Below are 6,081 nucleotides of genomic sequence, written 5' to 3'. Positions count from 1 at the left end.
GCCCCGCCCGAGCCCGCGCGCCCCCGCCACGCCCGCGACACGTGACCGCGGGGCGCGCCCGGGGGCGGGGACAGACACGCCCCCTCGCCGCCCATTGGCCGGCGCGAACACGCCCCCTCTTCCTATTGGACACCCGCTCCGCCCGTCCCCGCCCCCCGCGAGGGGCATGCTGGGAGTTGGAGTTCCGAATTCTCCGCGTGCGCGCCGCCGCGGGTGAGAGCACCTGAGCACAGGTGAGAGCGGGTGTGACACACCTGTGTTTGTGTGTGTGTGTGTGTGTGTGTGTGTGTGTGTGTGTGACACACGTGTGTGTGACACACCTGTGTCTGTGTGTGTGTGGTGTGTGTGACCTGAACCTGCACACACCTGTGTGTGTGTGTGTGTGTGTGACCTGTACCTGCACACCTCTCTGTATGTGTAACTGTACCTGCGCACACCTGTGTGTGTGTGTGACACACCTGTGTGTGTGTGTGCAGGTACAAGTGTCCAGCAGGTCACACACACACACACACACACACACACCCACAGAGGTGAGTGCAGGTAGAGGTCACACATACAGGTATGCGCACGTACAGGTCAAAAACACACACACGTACAGGTCTGTCACACACACACACACACGCACAGGTGAGTGCAGATACAGGTCACACACACATACACACAAACACACACAGGTGTGTCACACACACGCACGGGTGTGCACAGGTACAGGTCACACAAACATACATAAACACAGGTGAGTGCAGGTACAGGTTACACACACACAGGTGTGTCACACACGCTCAGGTGAGTGCAGGTACAGGTTACACACACATACACGTTTGTCACACACACGCACACACACACACGTGTGTCACACCCCTGTGTGTGCAGGTCCAGGTGCCACCCCCGTGTCCCGCCCCCCGTGTCCCGCTGCCCCGGTTCGGTTCCCGGCACCGCTGACGCGATTTCCTCCCTTTCTGGCAGCGCTCCCCGAGCGCAGGAAACCGCTGGGGGTTGGGGGGAGCGCGGGGCTTTTGRGGCCAAACGCGGCCGATTTGGGGCTTAAAACCCCCCGATTTGGGGCAGCAGCCCCGTACCCAGGGGCGCGCCCGGTGCCGGGGTTTGGGGGCGGCACTCGGGCTCTAATTACATTAATGAGATAATAACAATAATTACCGGCGCTTCGGCAGCGGAGCTTTCCCTGCGCGGGCTCGAACTCACTCAAATCCCGCCCCTCTCCTCAACCCCGCGGACCCCGCCGCGTGTTCCGGGGCTCCTTCCCGACCCCCGGGTCACCCCGGTCAGCCAAATTCCGCCTGTTTAGGCCCAAATTCCAGGGGCTGGAGCGTCACGGCCCGGAATAGCGCGGGAGCGCTGCCAAGCCATGACGGCGGCTGAGTAATGGGCTGAAGTCATCCCTTCCCTATCCCGCTCCGCTGGCTCGGGGAAAATCACCCCGACATGGCCGCGAGGGGCTGCGAAAGGGGCTGGGGGCACASGGGGGYGGCCGCGGCTGAGGGACCCCCGCGGGCTGCGGGCGCTCCCCGGTTCTCGGTGAATTCGGGGTTTGGGTTTCCCGGCCGGTCCCCGCTCGGGACGGGGCGCGGGGRACGCGCGGCTCGGGGCGGGCAGSGGGRMCCCCCCAGACCCCGGGGGACCCCCCCAAACCCCGCGGGACCCCCGGTACTCACCGGCGGAGGCTCGGGCCGGGCTCAGGGGCGGCCGGAGCGGCGCGCTGGTGTCGCGGAGCGGGACCGAGCGCGGGATGAGTCATCCCCACTCAGGGAAGTGGCGTGTGCGAGGCTCAGCCCGCGCCGTTGACTCTTTCCTGACCGGAACGGACGTGCTTTTGGGGGTTCTCCCCCCTGAATGACTGTGCCGGACTTTCCAGCCCCAGAACCCCTCCTTTCCAGGGGCGGGCGGCGCGGCCGGAGCCAGCCCGAGCTTGGGGACACGGCTGGAAGGAGCGGGATGCTCGTGGGGTCCCCTTCCCGCGGGGTCCCCAGCAGTTCCGGGGGTGCTGTCCCTTGTCCCCAGATCGGGAATCTCGGTCCTGTGGGACCGGGGCCGCTCACACGCCGGGGACAGTTGGGGCTCAGCCCCAGAACGGCCTCCCGAGAATCGCCCCCCTCCCCGTTTCGACTCGTGAAAGAGTCCCGAAAAATGAGAGGAAAAAAAAAAAAAAATCCCGCGGTGACTCATTTTGGGCCAAAAACCCGAGAAAGCAAAAGCGGAGSGAAGTCGGGGGGCGGGATTTGGTGAAGGAGCCGCGGCCGACACTGAACCCCCTCTTTCCAGGAAAGGTCCCGCCCTCTCCGCCCCGATACCGGGATTTAACGAAAACGGGYGAAATAAACAGCAAAAAGCCCCGCTCGGGTTTTCATTGCCGGCCCCGGTTTTTATTGGGGCTGCGATGGCCGAGCTGCGGAAAGGCCCTGCCTCAGTTTCCCCTTCCACCCGGTGCAGCCTTCCGGGACGGTCCATCGGCTCGGGATGGATGTGATTTCAGGAATAAATGAGATTTTAGGAATAAATGAGATTTTAGGGTCCCGGGGGGAGCTGAGCATCCCTGGGTGGAATTCAGCCCTGCTGGGCTCCGCTCTGAGGGAAACTCCAGGGAAAGCTTCTTCTCCAGGGGGATTTTAGGGTTTAATCCCGGGGGAAAAGGGGAATTGTTTGGGTTGGAAATGTGGGGGGTGAGAGGGGCACTGAAAAGTCTCGGGGCTCAGCCATGGGGGGAAGCTCAGAGCTGAAAAAAAAATAAAAGAAGGAAAAGGAAGAGGGAGAATGGGAGGAAACAGAGAAGGAGAAGGAAGAAAAGGGAAATGAGAAAATAGAAAAGAAGGAGAGAAAGAAGATGAAAGAAGAGGAAAAAGAGAAGGAAATGAAGGAAGAGGAATGGAAAAGAAGAAGGAGATGGAAGAAAAGGAAATGGAGAAGGGGGAAGAGGACACAGGAAAGGAGAAGATGGGAAAGGAGAAGGAAGAAAGGGAAAAAGAGGAAAGGAAAGAGAATTTTAAAAGGGGACGGGGAAGGAGAAGGAAGAGATGGAGGAAAAAGATGGGAAAGGAGAAGGAGGAAAAGGAAGAGGAGGAAAAGGTAATGAAGAAAAAGGAAATGGAGAAAACCGAAATTAAAAAGGAGAAGAAGGAAAAGGAGAAGGAAGAGACGAAGGAAAACGAAATGGAAAAGGAGAAGCAGGAGAGGAAAAGAGCTGGAAACGGCAAACCCGGCTGCTGGGATTGGCACTGGCAGCAGCCGCGTCCCTTTGGGTACGGGGATGGGGCCGTTCTGTCCGGGGGTCCGGGAGGGCTCGGAGGGTGGGATTTGCTCCCCCGGCGGGGGCTGAGGCGGTCGGGGCTGGAGGGAAACAGCAGCTCCAGCTCGGAACTCGGAAAAGCCGTAAAACACCTTTTTGGATTTAATTACTCCGTGATGAACCSATGGAATCACCGCGAAACGGCGCCCTCGGAGAGCCCCCGGGCCGGGCTGCACCCCCAGCGGGCAGGGGCGTTCAGGGTCGGGGGGTGYTGGGGGGCTCTGGGTGCCCTCACGGAGCCGGGGCTGGGGGCTGCTGTCACCTCGAGCCCCTGCCAGGGCGGTGGCGCAGCTTCCCCCGGCTCGGCCGTGGGGGTCTTTCCATGGASAGCTCATTAGCGGGGCACTAATGAGGCTTAATGAGCTCAGCCGGGGCATCCCCGCAYCCGCAGGACCGACTGAGGCTGATCCGCGATCCCGATCCCGGGCAGGGACGCACAGACCCGCGGGGACGCGCGCCTGGAACTCACAAATGGTGAAGATGCGCACTTGGGATGCTCAAATCCGTGAAGATGCGCCCCTGGGAAGCACAAACCCGCGGGGACGCGCGCCTGGGACGCACAAACCCGCGGGGACGCGCCCCTGGACAGGCTCCTGTGCCGTTAAATCCCCCGGAGCCCCCCGGGCCGGGCTGTGATGTGCGCGGCTCCGGTTCGGTCCCCCCAGCCCGGCACATCCCGCACGGCCCGGGCAGCGCTCGGCCCTTTCTTGCCCTGCCCGCGGGGCGGCTCCGGGGGCTCGGAGGGCTCGGGGAGATCCGGAGATCCCCCTCGGAGGAGCCCCTGCCCCGCTGCCCCGCACGGAGGCGGCCCCATCGCTTCTCTCCGGCTGCTTTTCGGCCGCTCCGATAAGAAGCCGCCGCGGCGGTTCCGGACCCTCAGCAGGGACGGGGCCCCCGGCAGGACCGGCTCCGCTGGGACCTTGGGCAGGGTCACCAAGGCAGGGACGGACCCTCCCCGAGGGCCACCAGTGGCCGGCGCTGGGCGAGCGGGGCTCTCTGCGGGGCCGCCTCTCCCCGCCCCGCATCCGCCGTGCACGGAGCACAAAAGCCCCGAAACAGCCCCAAATTTCTGGTGGGGGATGGCGGGGTCCAGCCTGRCGCTGGCTCAGCACATCCTCGCCCMCAGCCCTYGGGCACGAGCAGATTTCCAGCGGGATTTTGGGGCCTTTGCTGGAGGGAAGAGGGGGGGGTGATGTAGGGCTGGATTTTGGGGCAAGGGGGATGAATGGTTTTTAGGGCAGGGGAGGGGTGTTTTTTAGGGCAGAGGAGGTGATTAGGGCTGTTTTTTAGGGGCAGGGGTAGTGACAAAGGGCTGGTTTTTAGGGCAGGGGAGGTGAATGGTTTTTAGGGCAGGGGCCATCCTGCAGCTCCGGCAGCGGACGGGGAACCTGGCGGAGCCGGAGCTGATGCAGGTACCGGGCACCGCCGCCCATCCCGAGCGCTTCCCACCCTCCCGTTCCCAWCCCTTCAACCTTTTCCTTCCCTTCTCCACGTCTCCCGTGCCAGCGGGAGAAGGTGGAGGAGCTGGAGCCGGGAGCMCTCGATGGAGCTCGGCCGGTGGAAGCAGCGGCGCAGGGAGGGCCGTGCTCCCGGGAATCCCGTCCCGGCTCCCCGAACCCCATCCCGRGGTGTGAGGAAGGGTTGGGATGTGGGACACACGGGACGGGGCAGCACTGCTCCTCCCCCGCAGGTGCTGGAGGAGGAATTCGGGAATTCGCTGCCGGCGCAGCGCCGGGAGGGGCCCGCGGCGGCACCGGGATCAGCCGCCTCTTCCCCCTTCCCTCCGATCCCATCTCTGGGAGTAGCGGGAGTGAAAGGCGGGCGGCGGCCGGGCACTGCCCCGCGGGGCACTGGTGGGTGTCGGAGGCAACGGGAGGGGCCCCGGGAATGCGGAACCCCGGGAATGCTGAGCCCCGGGAATGCTGAACTCGGGGAATATTGAATCCCGGGAATGCTGAGCCTGGGGGAGATCCTGAACTCCGGAGGATGCTGAGGTTCAGAAATGTTGAGCCCCGGGAATGCTGAATCCCGGGGGGATCCTGAACTAGGGGAATGCTGAGGTTCGGGAATGCTGAACCCCGGGAATGCTGAGGTTTGGGAATGCTGAGCCCCGTCCGGGCAGGACACGGATCGGATCCCGGGGTGGAGCTCCGGACGCGCTCCCAGCGCTCCTGCAGACATTGGGGTGGCGGAGGTGTCGCCACTCCAAACCCCCCCGAGCCCCCGGGGTGAGTCCCGCAGGAATCCCGAAGAGCCCCCGGGGTGATTCCCGCAAGAATCCCGAGGCTGCGGGCACCGGCACGGGCTCGTTGGGAAGGAAATGCCGCCGTTCGGAACATCCCATTCGTGATCCATTCAGGAATCCCCAGCCCAGCCCCGGGGTCCGGGCCGGGCTCCACCCGCCCCGAGATTCTGCACCCTCCCTGACCCGGCTCTCAGGGCGCTCATCAGCCTAATTAGCGCTAATTGCCGTGCCCAGGGGCCCTGACCCCACCCGCGGCTCCACGGAAGCTCAGCTCCAGGGCTCCAGTGGCGGCCTGAACTGTACTGGGAGCACTGGTGCTCCTGTCCTGGATCTAATCCYGCCTTAATCCCACCCCAAACCCAAMCTGCAGCCCCAGATCCAATCCCGAGCTGGAGACCCGGACCCAAGCCTGCCCTAATCCCAACCTCCAACTCCGGATCCAATTCTGCCCTAATCCCAACCCGAAGCTCYGAATCCAATCCCACCCCAATCCCGCCCTGCAGCTCCAGATCCAATTCCGAGCTGGAGACCCAAC

The sequence above is a fragment of the Malurus melanocephalus genome, unplaced genomic scaffold (assembly GCF_030028575.1).
Source record: "Malurus melanocephalus ecotype Western Australia unplaced genomic scaffold, MMel_1.1 scaffold_1240, whole genome shotgun sequence".
Classification (NCBI taxonomy): domain Eukaryota; kingdom Metazoa; phylum Chordata; class Aves; order Passeriformes; family Maluridae; genus Malurus; species Malurus melanocephalus.
The sequence above is the reverse complement of the archived record's forward strand: the minus strand, read 5'-3'. Positions refer to the sequence as shown.